This window comes from Odontesthes bonariensis, chromosome 11, assembly GCF_027942865.1.
Source record: "Odontesthes bonariensis isolate fOdoBon6 chromosome 11, fOdoBon6.hap1, whole genome shotgun sequence".
NCBI classification, from domain to species: domain Eukaryota; kingdom Metazoa; phylum Chordata; class Actinopteri; order Atheriniformes; family Atherinopsidae; genus Odontesthes; species Odontesthes bonariensis.
In genome coordinates, this window is record NC_134516.1 from 26,499,893 (window position 1) to 26,516,880 (window position 16,988).

General features: G+C 41.7%; 2 non-coding genes across 2 annotated transcripts; one reads left to right on the forward strand and one right to left on the reverse strand.

Annotated features, from left to right (window-relative positions):
* Window positions 1-5,835: 5,835 nt before the first annotated feature.
* trnaq-uug (transfer RNA glutamine (anticodon UUG)) lies at window positions 5,836-5,907 on the reverse strand. Its single transcript has one exon. It is a non-coding gene; the product is annotated as a tRNA-Gln (tRNA).
* A 3,717-nt stretch (window positions 5,908-9,624) lies between these two features.
* trnat-ugu (transfer RNA threonine (anticodon UGU)) lies at window positions 9,625-9,698 on the forward strand. The gene has a single exon. It is a non-coding gene; the product is annotated as a tRNA-Thr (tRNA).
* The last annotated feature ends 7,290 nt before the right edge of the window (window positions 9,699-16,988 follow it).

Sequence of the window (16,988 nt, forward strand, 5' to 3'; positions counted from 1 at the left end):
CCATCATATCTTAAAGATCTCATTGTAAGATATTTTCCTAACAGAGCACTTCGTTCCCAAACTGCAGGTTTACTTGAGGTTCCCAGAGTTTCTAAAAGTAGAATGGGAGGCAGAGCCTTCAGTTATCAGGCCCCTCTCTTGTGGAATAAGCTGCCAGTAAATGTCCGGGAAGCAGACACCCTTTCCACTTTTAAGACCAGGCTTAAAACTTTCCTTTTTTATAAAGCTTATAGTTAGGTCTGTTGAATCTGATAGTGTGTCTGCTAGTGTGTCTTGTCCTGCCTCCACCTCTGGCACCCTCTATACTTTCATTACCCCCTACCCGAACCGGGGTTTGAATCCCATTCCCGCCTATCTTAACTCTTTTATTTCTCCCCCTACCCGAACCAGGGTTTGCATCCCCACCCCGCTGTGACTGCTGTGCAGTTGGTGAGAGTGAGTTGTATGGCTTTGTTTTTGCTGGTATTTTTAGTGATTGTAGGGCTGTTTAGGTGAGTTTGTCTGCTGAATCTGCTAGTGTGTCTTGTCCTGCCTCCACCTCTGGCACCTTCTATACTTTCATTACCCCCTACCCGAACCAGGGTTTGAATCCCATTCCCGCGTATCTTACCTTTTTTATTTCTCCCCATACCCGAACCAGGGTTTGCATCCCCACCCCGCTGTGACTGGTGTGCAGTTGGTGAGAGGCTGAGGTAGCTTGTGGCTGTAAAAGATGGTTCTATATATGGATCTATATAGGGAGTATAGGGAATTACTCACTGAGTCTGGTCCTTTATTTATTTTTATTTTTTTCGTTAGCACAAGTTTCTTGTGTTTACCTTGAATAGGGATGGCTCAGGTAATCCTGAAACATCCCTTAACCCTCTAGACCCCAACAGAATTTTACAACAATGCTCCAGATTCTTGAGAATTCCGAAAGAAATGGGCAATTTGAGAAACATTTCAAATAACCAAGAATAACTTGAAAACTAATGACAAGTGTTCATTGTAAGTTTCTTTCTATTTAAAGATTGGAAATGGCTCTTTCAAATGATATGTGATCCATTAGGAATTATTCATTCATGTATTTCATAGACGACCATTGAACTGTATCAAAAAGGATATTTTGAGACTGAACAAATATTCACTCTTCTTTTTAACTTGAAATGGATAGTTATAGTACTGTAGGCATATTTAAGTATTATTTTGCATAACATATCAACATCTCAGGTGATTCTGAACAACCTCAGTAATAATAAAATGAGAGTAAAGTGAATGTAATGAAATTTGTTTTAATTGAAATTCAGTGTAATTTCCCCCCTCACCCGCTGCCATACACACACATTTCCACACATGCCTACATGTAATGTAAAGCGACCATGGGTATCTTGAAAAGCGCTATATAAAACTAAGTAATTGTTGTTATTATTATTATAGACGATAGGCTATAATGCAGAGAAATAGGGGCAGCTATTTGGTAACCTTCCTCAGAGAAAAAAAGTTTGGGCCCACTTCAGAACTTCACTACAGTACCATGACAAGACTAACACAAACAATTTTCCACAAAATGTATTAAGTATTTCAAATACGTTTGCACAATTACATTTATAAGATCGAGTTGATCGTAGTCTAACTCTGGCAACCTTAAATGCTGGGGCTATCACTTGGTGGACGAATGATGGTGACAGGTCCGGTTTGAAATTCTGGCATTGTAATCAGGCACGACATCACTTGAAATGTTTGTTGATAGGCGCCTTACATAAACTGGGAAATATGTGTAGGCTACTTATACCAGGCAGGTAGTTAGATTACCAGTAGCAAACAAGGAGTTAGACTTTAAAAAAAATCTAGTTTTTATAGATATTTCCTCTCCGGAGTTCAGCGTTTCGAGTTGCTCTTGCTAGTGCTGTCACTGGATTACATCGCTACAATAAGGAAGGACTTGGATTTGGAAATTACTACTACTATTAATACTATTTCGGGATCTTCAATGGTAACCAACAGATAAGGTAATGATCATCATCATCTTTGCTTTATTATCTCTTAGTTTAGGTGTAGTCTGGTGTAGGTGTAGTCTGCTCTGTTGAAGGACACCGGCAAGCTCGCAAATAACGATAAATCAGCTGGAGTTAGCATGGCTAATCAAAACGGCTGTAGGTGACAAGGTTGGCCACTACGTCTCAAATTTAGGTTGTATATCTATCTAAATCACATTTACAACTTACGTTAGTGTCACTGAAATCCGAGTCGGACTGAATCTGCTGAATCTGCTAGTGTGTCTTGTCCTGCCTCCACCTCTGGCACCCTCTATACTTTCATTACCCCCTACCCGAACCGGGGTTTGAATCCCATTCCCGCCTATCTTAACTCTTTTATTTCTTCCCCTACCCGAACCAGGGTTTGCATCCCCACCCCGCTGTGACTGGTGAGCAGTTGGTGAGAGTGAGTTGTATGGCTTTGTTTTTGCTGGTATTTTTAGTGATTGTAGGGCTGTTTAGGTGAGTTTGTCTGCTGAATCTGCTAGTGTGTCTTGTCCTGCCTCCACCTCTGGCACCTTCTATACTTTCATTACCCCCTACCCGAACCAGGGTTTGAATCCCATTCCCGCGTATCTTACCTTTTTTATTTCTCCCCATACCCGAACCAGGGTTTGCATCCCCACCCCGCTGTGACTGGTGTGCAGTTGGTGAGAGGCTGAGGTAGCTTGTGGCTGTAAAAGATGGTTCTATATATGGATCTATATAGGGAGTTTAGGGAATTACTCACTGAGTCTGGTCCTTTATTTATTTTTATTTTTTTCGTTAGCACAAGTTTCTTGTGTTTACCTTGAATAGGGATGGCTCAGGTAATCCTGAAACATCCCTTAACCCTCTAGACCCCAACAGAATTTTACAACAATGCTCCAGATTCTTGAGAATTCCGAAAGAAATGGGCAATTTGAGAAACATTTCAAATAACCAAGAATAACTTGAAAACTAATGACAAGTGTTCATTGTAAGTTTCTTTCTATTTAAAGATTGGAAATGGCTCTTTCAAATGATATGTGATCCATTAGGAATTATTCATTCATGTATTTCATAGACGACCATTGAATTGTATCAAAAAGGATATTTTGAGACTGAACAAATATTCACTCATCTTTTTAACTTGAAATGGATAGTTATAGTACTGTAGGCATATTTAAGTATTATTTTGCATAACATATCAACATCTCAGGTGATTCTGAACGACCTCAGTAATAATAAAATGAGAGTAAAGTGAATGTAATGAAATTTGTTTTAATTGAAATTCAGTGTAATTTCCCCCCTCACCCGCTGCCATACACACACATTTCCACACATGCCTACATGTAATGTAAAGCGACCATGGGTATCTTGAAAAGCGCTATATAAAACTAAGTAATTGTTGTTATTATTATTATAGACGATAGGCTATAATGCAGAGAAATAGGGGCAGCTATTTGGTAACCTTCCTCAGAGAAAAAAAGTTTGGGCCCACTTCAGAACTTCACTACAGTACCATGACAAGACTAACACAAACAATTTTCCACAAAATGTATTAAGTATTTCAAATACATTTGCACAATTACATTTATAAGATCGAGTTGATCGTAGTCTAACTCTGGCAACCTTAAATGCTGGGGCTATCACTTGGTGGACGAATGATGGTGACAGGTCCGGTTTGAAATTCTGGCATTATAATCAGGCACGACATCACTTGAAATGTTTGTTGATAGGCGCCTTACATAAACTGGGAAATATGTGTAGGCTACTTATACCAGGCAGGTAGTTAGATTACCAGTAGCAAACAAGGAGTTAGACTTTAAAAAAAATCTAGTTTTTATAGATATTTCCTCTCCGGAGTTCAGCGTTTCGAGTTGCTCTTGCTAGTGCTGTCACTGGATTACATCGCTACAATAAGGAAGGACTTGGATTTGGAAATTACTACTACTATTAATACTATTTCGGGATCTTCAATGGTAACCAACAGATAAGGTAATGATCATCATCATCTTTGTTTTATTATCTCTTAGTTTAGGTGTAGTCTGGTGTAGGTGTAGTCTGCTCTGTTGAAGGACACCGGCAAGCTCGCAAATAACGATAAATCAGCTGGAGTTAGCATGGCTAATCAAAACGGCTGTAGGTGACAAGGTTGGCCACTACGTCTCAAATTTAGGTTGTATATCTATCTAAATCACATTTACAACTTACGTTAGTGTCACTGAAATCCGAGTCGGACTGAATCTGCTGAATCTGCTAGTGTGTCTTGTCCTGCCTCCACATCTGGCACCTTCTATACTTTCATTACCCCCTACCCGAACCAGGGTTTGAATCCCATTCCCGCGTATCTTACCTTTTTTATTTCTCCCCATACCCGAACCAGGGTTTGCATCCCCACCCCGCTGTGACTGGTGTGCAGTTGGTGAGAGGCTGAGGTAGCTTGTGGCTGTAAAAGATGGTTCTATATATGGATCTATATAGGGAGTTTAGGGAATTACTCACTGAGTCTGGTCCTTTATTTATTTTTATTTTTTTCGTTAGCACAAGTTTCTTGTGTTTACCTTGAATAGGGATGGCTCAGGTAATCCTGAAACATCCCTTAACCCTCAAGACCCCAACAGAATTTTACAACAATGCTCCAGATTCCTGAGAATTCCGAAAGAAATGGGCAATTTGAGAAACATTTCAAATAACTACAGTAGATAGCACAATTTGCCGGCTAGTGAAGCTGCGCCCAAACGCAGAACCTCCGCTCTCATATCAGTCTCAACTGCGGCCAAGAGAAATCCCTCAAAATTTTTAAAACATGACAATATCTAGAAATAATTTAATACAAACATATGCTTTTGATAATGAAAAAACAACGAAGAGGGTCTGATTTTTTTTGTATTTATTATATTTTAGCTTTTGAAAGCATCTGGTGACTTGTATTCATCAATGACATAACACCGGCCGGCCGCGGCCGTTGTGGGGTACTGCAGCACGGCCGGCCGCGGTCGCTACGGGGTATAAAGGGTTAAGGCTGAGTTATACTTCTTTTTACTGCCCTTGCGCTTTCTTCTTGCGTTTATGTTAATGGCTCGAGACGTTTATACTTCATTTAGCTTTGCCGGCGCTTGCGTGTGCTGCATGGCGATTCACTACTAGGAGAGTAGGTGGAGTAGCGGGTTTTTTCAATGACATGATGAAAGGAAATTCACCGCCAGGACCTCTTCAAGTGATTCATGCTTCTTCTTCTTATAAATAGTCGGTATTTTGTCAGATTTTCAACACCTTGGGGGTCTAAACGACTACTTTCTCGCCTGAAAATGTTTCAAATGTTGCTAAAGTTATATATTTACAGAGTTTATAGCTTAAGGGAAATCAGCTTTTCAGGCCGGCTGATTTCGGCTCGGACAGGAGTGAAGTGCACTGTGTGTAAACGCTCTGCATACTGTCAGATCGATGAGTATGCCGTTTTCAAGTAGTAGGCTTGTGTCTTTTCTTGCATGAAGTTTAGAAAATTGAGGTGACACACGCAAGCTCGCAATGGGGGGCTTGCAACCGCGCAAGGGCTTGCGTTTCTTCTTGCGTCTTGCTTTGCGTCTTGCGTTACCGACTATAAACCAGGCTATAGTTAAGCTGCTATAGGCCTAGACTGCTGGGGGGCCTCATCTGTCACACCTTTCCTCACTTTACTCTCTTTATGTATATGTGACATTATTGTGGTCATTAACTCGTGTTTCCCTGTTCCAACAGATATCCTTTGAATGGTGTTACAGTGCCGCCGTCGCGGTGGCCCCCTGCCCCCGCACAACTGACTAGCCTACTCAACTCATCTTCTTTCCAGAACACAACCATGACAGCACACACCTGGAGGTTCCACCGAGATTTGAACTCAGATCACTGGATTCAAAGTCCAGAGTGCTGACCTTTACACCATAGAACCCCTTCCTCAGTCAATTTACGCTCTCAGTCATGCAAATGCTTGACAATGAAAGGGTTTTAGCAACGTGTTTTTCTGTCAATTTTTCAGTGATACTCTTACAGCTTGTATTCTCAGAATTTGCACGACAGTCAAGCAACACATTCTGTATCTTCTTCAATGGTCAAAGGTTAGAATCCGCCTGTTAAGCGGAGGAACAGGGTTTGATTCCTTAACGGAAGGCTGCCATTTTCGCTCAGCAGCTAGGTATTCGCCAAAGTCCGTTTCAAACAACAGCATTGGAAAATCTTTTTAAAACCTGAAAAAATTGACTTTACATGTCAAGAATAGCAGATGAGGCTCCCCTCCTATCCATAATTATGAATATGTTGATGTTGCTATCATTAACGTGCAGTCATACATCTTCACACAAGGATGAAATAAATAAAGGAGGACCAAGTAATGTTTCCGCCCTGTTTCGAACTGAGGACCTTTCGCGTGTTAGGCGAATGTGATAACCGCTACACTACGGAAACTGGAACCATGCCTATTCACTAGTGATCCGGAAGCCAAAGAATGAGGTAAGTCTTCCCAAATTTTGTTGCTCGCGGAAAGAGTTTGTGGAGTCGCAACAAATTGAGTCAGAAGTGGGATTGTAACACGCTCCTCTTGGAGAGCATGGATAAATAGACGCATCGTAAATGAATATGCAAGAGGAAACCAAAAAAAGATTCAACTAGCAACACAGAGGTGTGACGTCACATACCACAGATCCTCTCAGCTGGAATCGTGCACTCTGGTGTCCTTTCACAACTGACTAGCCTACTCAACTCATCTTCTTTCCAGAACACAACAATAACAACACACACATGAAGGTTCCACCGAGATTTGAACTCGGATCACTGCATTCAGAGTCCAGAGTGCTGACCTTTACACCATGGAACCCCTTCCACAGTCAATTTACGCTCTCAGTCATGCAAATGCTCGACAATGGAAGGATTTTAGCAACGTGATTTTTTTTGACAATTTTTCAGTGATACTCTTACAGCTTGTATTCTCAGAATTCGCACGACAGAAAAGCAACACATTCAGTATCTTCTTCAATGGTCAAAGGTTAGAATCCGCCTGTCAAGCGGAGGAACAGGGTTCGATTCCTTGATGGAAGGTTGCCATGTGATTGCTGCTGCTTGTGCTTTTTTGTTTCTGTGTTTGTTCTCTGCTTGTCTGCTTACAGGTGCTCCTGCTGCCTCTAAGGCTGGATTCCTCAAAAAAGCCTTGGATTGTCTTCAGTTTTGTTTTTACAGGTGTAGCAGCTGGTTTTCTGATTTTTCATTGTTTTCTATGTTTGTCTCTTCATATTTCTGTTCTTTTTTTTCCCTTCTTCGCTCTCCCTCTCTCTCTGTCCCCCGGTCCGGTTCGGCACTATCACACTATCACATCATGTTAAGTATTGTAACAAAAACAAATAAATAAAAATAAGGAGTCGATGGAGGGGGCTGCGAGGTGGTGTGGTGGTTAGCACAGTCGCCTCACAGCAAGAAGGTTCCAGATTCAACACCAAGCCGGGGCCTTTCTGTGTGGAGTTTGCATGTTCTCCCCGTGTATGAGTGGGTTCTCTCCGGGTACTCCGGCTTCCTCGGCTGGGATGGAGACGCTGTTTGGCTTATTGGTGCTCCTCCTAAAATCAGCAGCTGAGGTGATTATTCCCACACCAGGCCACACAGTGGCTGCCCACCTCCCTGCCTCTTGTCCTTCCTTCCCTGGTTACATGTCAGATTTTAAAAAATAACTTACATTATTCTGTCTTGGGAAACACTGCTGGTGGAAAACATGATACTGGCTGCTGAAAAACTGGCAGAAGTGGACCTTCCAACGTGACAGTGACAGGAAGTAATCAGCTGAAGTCGTCCAGAGATTAACAGAGAACACAAATCAACATTCTGGAATCCGGACTTCACTTCCATCCAGAATCTGTGGTTGGAACCACAGACCAGAAGAGACAGAACAGAAGCCTTCACAAAGCTGTGATGTCATCACTGTGGTGACATCACAATCGATGTCATCTCTGATCTTGTTTGACATCACAAAGTTTCTACAGGCCAGACATTTTCACTGCTTTTTCACAGCTGGTCAGGAGTTTATCTGAAGAAACACGTCCAGGTTTTGAAGCATATTTGAAAGTCACAGCAAACGGTTTTCACATCGCCTAAAAAACACTTAATTACTATCTTAAATAATCATTTTAACAAGCACTTAGAAACAACGCTTACTTGCTATCTTAAAAAGTTTTTTTTTTTAAAGTACTTAAAGCCATAATGTGTAATATTTCACGTTGTCTATTAACAAATTTGAGTCTTATCATTCACAAGTATTACCTCAATCGTTATTAATTACCTCCATCACAAAAGTGCAATGTTCTTATATTCTTTATATTCAGCATACGAATGTACATAAGAGTGTTACACCCCAATGAATGTCTCCATGTTGCTCCGCCATTTTAAAACTACGGGATTTGTAGAAGGACATATCATCGGCTTCGCATTTTCCGTTTCCAATGTGAAAACGAAAAATGCGAAGCCGAGGGGATTCCCTCTAACGCCTCTGCTGCCGACCGAGATTATGGATCAGAGAAATGACAGAACTCTTACCGACAGAAGAATGAAAAGATCAGCTATTTATAGCATGGGATGGATATTCTGAGGACAAAGCTGCTGAAGAAACATTTCTTTCTGACAGGAGAAAAAGACAGAAGAGTGGCAGCAGAGAGCGGCTGCTCCATGACTGAGGAAAAACTAAAGAAGGTGGAAAACTGTTTGACGTGTGAGCGTCATCTCCGTCAAAAGTGTGAGCAGGAGCTCAAGCAGTGCAACCGAGTCACTGCAGGATTGTGTGAAACTCTGAAAGCAGCAGCAGCAGAAAGTGAATATCAGTCAGTTCTGAAAGAGGCAGAGAGCTGGAAAGAGCAACTGAAAGAAAAGAGCCACGTTGGTGGAGCGGAACTCTCTCTTAGATTAGCCAGAACTATCGAGAAAAGCCAGGCTTTCTGCGAATCCAGCTGCAAATCCTCAGGACTTCCAAAACTTCCAGACTTCCGAACTGGGTTCCAGTTCCTACTCTTTATTCTTTCATCAGTTTTGCAAGCTATGACTTAGCATTTAAAGCAGCTGATTATCAGCTTTCTACTAAATTATTTTCACTGGACCACTTAATGAATGTGCGTATAAACAGCACACAGATTTTAAAGTGTCATTTATGCCTCTTTAATGCTTTCCGAATGTAATTTTCCTCTGTTCACATAACAAGTCAAATGGTTAGGGTACGGGACGGTGGAGGTTCTCCTCCTGTCACACTACGTAACATCAAAATGAACTTACAAACCGTGAAATAGTCAGAGTTAGAGTAAAAGCTGAGGGCAGGATGCCATTTCCTTGAAATGTGTAGCGGAAAATAATACGCAAAAGCATAAAAAAGCCTTGTAAAAACACAGTAAATGACTTGGCGTGTAATAAGTACACCGCTTCATGAGATCTGGCTGTAACTGGTGAAAGTGACTTCCTCTGAACACCAGGGTCTGAGTTGAAAACCCAACAATATCTGCAAAATATGATGAAGTTTTGAACCAATTGGAGACACTTCTACTCATGGCTTTGACTATTCTTGAGGTACAGAATCACAAAAAACACTTCCTGAAGTGGATCCAGTTCCTGCTCTTGATTCCTTCATCAGTTTTATGAACCATGTGGTGCTGTGGCTTAGTTGGTCAAAGAGCCTGTCTTGTAAACAGGAGATCCTGGGTTCAAATCTCAGCAGTGCCTGTGGGCATTCAGAGCTGCCTATGTCTTAGTGTGAGAATCTGTTGTTAGCAGAGTTCTACTGAGTGCTTTGCATTGTTGGTATTTCTCGAATGATGGACCTCTAATTGAGCATCATGATTATTATGAGTCTGTTCTTTGGTCTTCATAAAAATGTTTTTTAGAAGTCATAGTTAGTTTTAGGAGAGTCTCAGGACCTTGTTTCCTGAAATGGATCCAGTTCCTGCTCTTTACTCTTTCATCAGTTTTATGAACCATGTGGCGCTGTGGCTTAGTTGGTCAAAGTGCCTGTCTAGTGTAAAAATTGGCTTTGTTCTTAGACATTATGAGTGAAATACTCTCAGTACTTTTCCATGATGACCTAAAGTGATCCAGGAGTACGGAGACAAAACAACTGGGAAAGCAAGGGCAGATTCACACACACACATTGTTTTGGGCTGATCCAGAGACTATGACGAAGCATGTTGGACCTACTCATGTCCAATCATACTCGGTCGAGTGTGAGTCCAACCTATGAGGCTATAAATACAAATGATAACCGGAGGTCGAGGTGCAGTCTGACGGACTTCCTGCGGGATATGATATGCTTTGACGTACTGGTGACCTCTCCTTCCAAGATTAGTTCCGGATCAGAATGCTGAACAGACGTTCAGCCAAGAGGAGAACCGAGCACCAAGCAGTGACAGGATTGGTCCAGAAGAGACTACACGACATCATAAAAATTTGTATTTGTTCATCTGTTGTATTTCATGTAATCATTAAGCTGATTAATCATTTTGTGGGTATAAATCAACCAATCATTAGTATGTTCATTGCCAGTGGGGTGACTCGGCTGTTTGGAGCGGGACCTTAGACTTTGAAAGGTAATGAGTTGGTCGGTCGCCAAGTGGAACTGGGGCCATAGGAGAATTTTTCCCGGTTCAGCCAACGGGTTCTCGCTCCTATTCGCTGCAAACGTTGGACGAGCCTGCTGGTAATGTAATTGCCTTATGCAATGTTTGAGTGTCAGTAGGTTAGAAATTGTATGATAATTTTTGATAAATCAGTGTTGTGTGTTGTGATGGTACTTATGGGGGAGCAAGGCCTTGTGAACCACATAGAGTTTTAGGCCATTATGAACAAAGAGTCCACACAGAGGATGGGTTCGGGGCCACATACACACAGTACATATAGCAAAATATTATTTTCTACGTATAATCTATTATGAAATGTGCTCATTTGCGGAGCTATTATCAGTTGAGTGAGGAAGGTTTTAAACTTACTAGAAAAGAGTCTCTATTTCTAGAATCTTGATCAATACTCCTGATATAGAAGGTTTTTTGCTAACGCATTAGAATTGTTTTCTATTATTTCCACATGCCTGTGCAATGAAGACTTGCTTGCTGCTGTAATTGCTACAGCAGCACCAACATGGAGATGAATGAATATTGTAGTGGTTTGGAGCCGGCATATTGGGAAAGGTATTTGGCGTTAGTTGAGAAATACATTGGGCGTGACCCATACTTAATGAAAATGTCAGAATTTTCACAAGACCGGAACGATTTGCCGAATATAGAGGCTGTGGACATAACGAGCTACCTGGTTCACCAGACGTCTTACTACACCAAGCAACAGATGAAGGCCCACAAAAGTTTGGAGGCATACAACTATTACCACAGCGGATGGATCAGCAAACTCGGAGTAAAACGTCTACAGAATGATTGTGTTTTGGTGTTGGCCAGGGTAAGTTTGTTTTCTGTGTTGTTTATGGTGCATTATCCCAATGGAAAATGCAGTGTGTAGTGCAGGGATGGGCAGTAAAGCAGAACTTAACATGTTGAATTCCGAGCTGTGAATGTTGGCAGTCAAATAACAATCAAAAATGTTTATGTTTTGATACAATGCCGAAATCCAAACATCCAAATGCTGACATTGGCCCTCATTTATCAAACTTGCGTAAGACGAAAAACGTGCGTAGGTCGTGTGTACGTTCTTTTCTGCGGAAAGGTTGGCATTTATCAAATACATCGTGAGCGCGGGAAAGATGAAATCGCCACGACAGGTCTGAGGCCGTGTACGCACTTTTCCATTTTGACTTGCGGGGACTGCAATAGCATACATAAACAGCAGCGTCACTAGTGCGTGCCTCATGAGTCACAACAAATCCCTAGGTTAAAATTACAGACTTATCATTTCAAAGAAGGCCGATGTTTTATTTCTTTATTACTTCAACATTAATATAAACATAAACACAAATTAAATAAATAAAAAAATTAAACAAGTACAACTTGGAAGAGTGATGGCTCATTATTCAACCGCCTATTTAAGAGGTGATTCTAGCGGCGCGGTAATGGCGAAACGATGGCAGATCTGGCTTTGTTAGAGGACCTGAACGCGCGCATCAGGCGCGAGAGAGTGTTCCGGGACCGGCAGGATTTCTTTCGGGAAAATGATGAGTGGCTTATGAGCCGTACAGGAGAGGCGCTTTAACACTGCGCATAGTACGCTTGCCACTGTGGAGAGGTGTATAGGGCTCCTAAAGGGCAGGTGGATCTGTCTCTCGGCTGCGGGGGGAACCCTTCTATATACGCCCGAAAAGGTATGCAATATTATTATTGCAAATCACTCTCAGATCACCTCAAAGGAGTCACTCCTAATTCTTGTGCTCAAAAGTGCTTCTCTTTGGGGTTGTCTTGGTAGTGAAAATGTACAAGATCTGAACCTTTGAAACAAACTGTGTATTACATCTAGGGATGACATGTGATTTTCCAAGTCAAGTAGAAGATCAATATTGTGGCCACGATTAGAATGACACTTATTTTCTATCAGAAGCGAGACTTTGTCATGATAAGTGCCCTAATAGAAACACTGAGCTGTTCCTCATTATAGTAAGTGCTTCTTGTTGGGGTAGTTTCATGACCTGCAGATCTTCCTCGTGTGAGCTGAACGGCAAGCTCACCGTTATCCACTTTTTTTTGAGAACATGGTGGAAAGTCCTGTTAAAGGCAGGGTAGGGGATCTTTTTCTGGAACATTTTTGACATATTGCTTGAAATACTCTTCACATCCCCATTGCAACCAATTAATTAAAAGTTTTGACACAAATATGAAAAGTTTTAGTGGCCTCTAGAACGTACAATCTAGGAAAAACAGTATCCAATCATTGTGAACAATGATTGGATACTGATGCCGTCTATCAAACTGCAATCTGCTCCTCCCTCCCCTCCTCCCCCCTGTGCGCGTACCCTGCTCCGTGAACAAATTACACGTCCAGAAGCTTGGCAGGAAGCTAAACTAGAGCCAGCTTGGCTTGTACCTAGCATTATTAAATGTATAGTTATCATATACTAAATACTAAATACGGCAACGATCGATGCTTGCTGTCAGAAAAGCGCTCGTGCACCTTCGTGCGCGTTCATGTACTTTAGAGGCGTGCCTTCGGGGGAAAAGTGAAGAAAAGGATTGGGACTTTTTACCTGTGTATTTTCAAAATGCAGCTTCGCTGGACTCAAAATCCAGGATCTCCTACCCTACCTTTAAGTTTGGGTGTGATTCTGAACAGACTCCTTCAGCGATTGAAGACATTTCCTGGACTGTCTTCCAAATAATAAGAAATGATCTCAAATAGTGGTGTGGATACCTCAGTAGGACATGCACTTCAAATTTATGCACATTCTTTGGCGAAAATGGTGGAAAGTGCTTTGAAGTTGGGGTGTGATTCTTAACTGACTGCTTCAATTATTGGACAAGTTTCCAGGACTGTCAACCAAATAGCAGGAAACTCTTGAAGATCCATGTAGATTCCTCAGTAGGACATGCACTTCAACTTTATGCACATTCTTTGGAGAAAATGCTGGAAAGTGCATGAGGTTGGGGTGGGATTCTTGCCTCACTGTATGATGAATCCAGACTCTTAAATCTTTCCACAGTGTGGGGAGCCAATTTACAATCCTCCCACTTTTTCTGTCTCTTACACTTGATACCAGACTATACATTTGGTTTTGTCTTGTTTAAAGTACGTCTGATGGAACTCCAACTGGAGGCTTCCTTTGTCAAACAAGGAAATTTGTCCTCATTGAAGCCGCTTTCATATCTATGTGGAGGAGATGGAGTGGTGAAAACTATCTGCCTCATCCCCTCCCCTGGCAGCTGTTGGTACCAGTACATCAGGAAGTAAGCAGCGCCCTTAGTGTGGCGGCAGTTCATCGTGGCAGACTGACCCTCGTTCTTCCACAGCAGAAGAGTCTGGCTCACATCATTCCCATCAGTTAGACCTGCAGGAGTCAAAGTCACATTGTGTTACAGAAGCTCCAACAACTCTTCTGTGTGCAAATGAAAAAGAACAAGATGAAATTCTGATTATGAATTAAAAGAGAAGAGAACTTCTTCTCCTTTCAGTCTTCAGCATCATCATGTGCATAAAGTACCTGCAATACAGAGCAGAGCTGCAGAGAGTTTGATCAGAGCAGCTGGGATCATTATTGTGTTGGGAGAAGACTGAACTTGGAGACCACAGTCACTGTCAGTGTGTGTGATGGCAGCTCTGACATCACAGCACAGATATGAAGACTTGCATATGGGAGCGTCACATGACTGTGAGACATTGTCAGCTTGTACTTGAGCTCCCCCTACAGGAAAGCAGATAAATACAGATGGGAACAGGGTGCAGAGGTTTCTGTTCAGTGTTCACATGTGTTTGGATCACTGTGTTGACTCACAGCACAGAAATACCAGCCTTTATCTTCTGGCTGCAGATTCTTTACTGTGAATGTTCCTCTCTCAGCTTCAGTCTTGGTGGCTGAGAATTTGTCTTTGCTGAATTCTCCAAAGTCATGATCTGTTTTACCTGTAGCTGTGAACACGATAAGTTTCATAGTTTCTCCAGGCAGCTGTCTGTACCAGTGCATCTGGTGATAGCCTCCACCCTTTGTGTGGTTACAGTGTATTGTTGCATTTTCACAGTATGGGAGTCTGGTAGACATCACTTCCATCAACATGACCTGTGAGTACAACAGAGAAAGTTACCACAAATGAGCATTTTACCAGTTAACGGTTTCACCGGTGCAGACACCATCTAACTGCTGAAATGAATCTGCTAATAACATACTACTTTACCTTTGATCCAGTGAGCAAGCACCAATAAGCTGAGGAGCCGATGCCTGATAGAGGTCATGCTGTAAAACTCAGGCTCTCAGTTACAGTATCTCACTGTGTAGTCCCAGATATGAAGAGATGCAGGGAGGTGTGTCACTGCAAGGTGTGACCTTCTCTGATCCTGTGAACCAACAGGAGGCCACGTTTGTTATGTGGGAGGAGCTTAACTGAAGTGAACACAGCTGTGAAACCAGGAAGATTACACTGTGTGAAGTATGAATCAGCTGATGGAGAAGTTCCACCATGTGATCCGTTCTGATACTGACGTGCACACTTGTAACACTTTGAAATATTGGAATGAACATTTTTCTGTCCTTAACAAATATTCAAACACGTTAAACGGAGGCGGGTTTGTGAGTGGTCGGTACAGGAGTTCGTCAGTGTCTTTGGACATGTTGACGGAGCTGATGGTGCTTTAAAGACAGAGGCAGATATACTATCTGATATACTACAGATATAGATATACTATTTGGGGTTTGTCACAGGACTTCTGAGCTTTTTGTCTATTTTGTTTGTTTCACTGTCTGCACATTCACCAGTTTTCTTCACCGTGAAGTTAAGTTTGTGAATGACTCACCGTTGGTGTAGAAGACATCTTAATTCACAATGAAACAATCGCTACCTGTGAGGAAATGATAAATAAGAAATATGATGATCCTGTAGAAGTCTGACATGAGTGCAGTCACTCTGACGTCAGCAATGAAACACAGGAGTGAAATCATGACAGGGTTTCTCCTTTTAACTGAACTGAGAGTGACTTTATGAGCCAACCGATGTGATGTCAAGAGAGGAGTGGCTTCCTGTGGCTGTAAAGCAGACTGATGGCTCCCATTGTTGCTGCAGTTATCCATCATTTACCTGCATTCTTAAACTTTTGCTTTTTCAGAAAACATGAAAAAGGCTCATTACACTTTTTTAAAACCCAAAGTGCTGCCTTGTGTAGTGAGATCTTCCAAACTGGAAGATGAGGAGAGGAAGAAGAAAGAAGTCATTTGATTTATGGCAACGTGTCAAAAACACGTGACATCACATTTCCCAACGGAGCGGCCAACAAACAGTAAATCAACTTCAACAATCAACAGTGCGAGACATGTGATGTGTGTCTGGTGGGAGCGTTCCAGAGGTGAGGGGCAGCTCATCTGCAGATTCTGGATGCCTTAGGGTACCAACAAGGAGACTTCTGTTTAATCACTATTTCCATGAAGGAAATGACATGAAACCTAAGATTTAATTCCCTTTTCTTTTTTCTTGGCAAACTTCATTACATTAGAAATTCTGTTTGTCTAAAGGATCTAGCATTTATACCCTCACACCCCATTATAATAAAACCACTTCAGCAGGTGTCCCAGAGCAGTTTTTTTCATTTTTTAAAATTCAAAACCACTGAAGTTGATTAGTCGTGTGCAGTTTTCGTAGAGTTCAGAGGGGATTTGTGTCATTGTGCATCTGGTGCAGCACAGTAGTAAACTGCACTGTGCTTTTGTTGGGCTGCTTTGTTTGTAAGAGAACTATTCTTCACTGTATCCCCGCTCAAATCTTCATAGATGTTGAAGTCCTCATTATATGGATCTTCCATTGTTTTATCTTTTAAAAACAAATGTTTCATAGCTGTGTTTCCAGGTGACTGCTGGCACCAGAGCATTATCCAGTAGTCACTTTTACTGTGGCTGCAGAAAATCTGCACTGTATCACCAGGATTTGCGATGACATCAGAAGAAGACTGACGGACCTCAAGACCCAGACTAACAGCTGGAGCAAGAGCAAAAGAGAACTTTAGATCAGGATAATGCATCAGAAAAACATCCACATGATAAAGAAGGAATACCTTTTCAAATGATTACCTGGCATGCAGCAACAAATGAGAAGGCAGAACATTTTCTCCTTTAACAGCACAGATGATTTGTTTAAAAGCCTTGAAAAAAAAACACATAAAACTATATTTCACAGAGTTTTGCAGATGTTGATACAGTCAGAAAAGTCTCAGCATCTATACTTGTGTTAAGGCTGAAATGAGATGAGTGAGGTTTAAAGAGGAATGAAGAGGATGAAGAAACACCATCACTGTAACTGATGAAGTGGAAGGAGGGAGTGGCTTCACATATTCTTGCTGCTGTAGATTGCCTTCCTGGATGTATAAATCGTGCTAAAGTGAGACACCAAG